The sequence below is a fragment of the Panthera uncia genome (genome assembly GCF_023721935.1).
Source record: "Panthera uncia isolate 11264 chromosome D3 unlocalized genomic scaffold, Puncia_PCG_1.0 HiC_scaffold_8, whole genome shotgun sequence".
Taxonomy (NCBI): Eukaryota; Metazoa; Chordata; class Mammalia; order Carnivora; family Felidae; genus Panthera; species Panthera uncia.
In genome coordinates, this window is record NW_026057586.1 from 76,436,739 (window position 1) to 76,437,589 (window position 851).

Sequence of the window (851 nt, forward strand, 5' to 3'; positions counted from 1 at the left end):
TGTATTTTAAAAGTGAACGGGAGACCCTCTTTGAAGAATCGATTACATATTTCCATTTTAATGCAAACACTTAGTGTCCAACACTCGGCCTCACCATCTCATTAGCACTGGTGCACAGCACCACTGCAGACATTTATTTCAAAATCTTTTCTTTCCCCAGGCAGAGAAGGCAAATTGAGCAAATAGTTGCCCTGGCAGATAGTTGACCAAATGAAAAAAAATCGTGAAGACGGGTGGGGGACAAACTTTCAGAAGCAATGGGAAAGTATAAGGTAGCTTTAAATCCATCGTCTCTGGGGAGCTGTTAAGATGTTTATTTGTATTTTTAGGGGATCTTTCAAGCTGTGCTTTTCAAATATTACACCACCAAAACAATAATAGTAAATAAATAAAATGGATTTTATGATGGTCAGTTTAGGTCCCAAGTGATCAGATACATGCCTCTTTTCTTTATGTTGAGAAGTTACCTCCCTGAGGTTACTAGAAAAGGCCATTTGGAAATCCTTCAGATCTGAGAGGAAAGTGTTTGAAGCGCAATGCTAGGTTTAAATCCATTCCCCCGTAGTGAGCTGGTGTCCTGTTTCCAAAGCCAGGGAAGGCAGCCTGTATCTTCCTGTGAAACAGCCTGTCTGGGATACACACCCTGCACGCCAGGTAGGATTGAGGCAATTTAGGCTGAGTGCAAAGTGCTCCATTTCAGGCTGAAATCACGCCAAGGTGTCCTTACAAAAGCCACATTCAGCACCTCCAATTCCACATTCCATTCAGCGCTTTGTCTGCCATTATTACCCAGGATTCCAAAAGCACTTGGCTGCATTAAATAAGAGTCAGGAAGGACAACAATAGCAAGG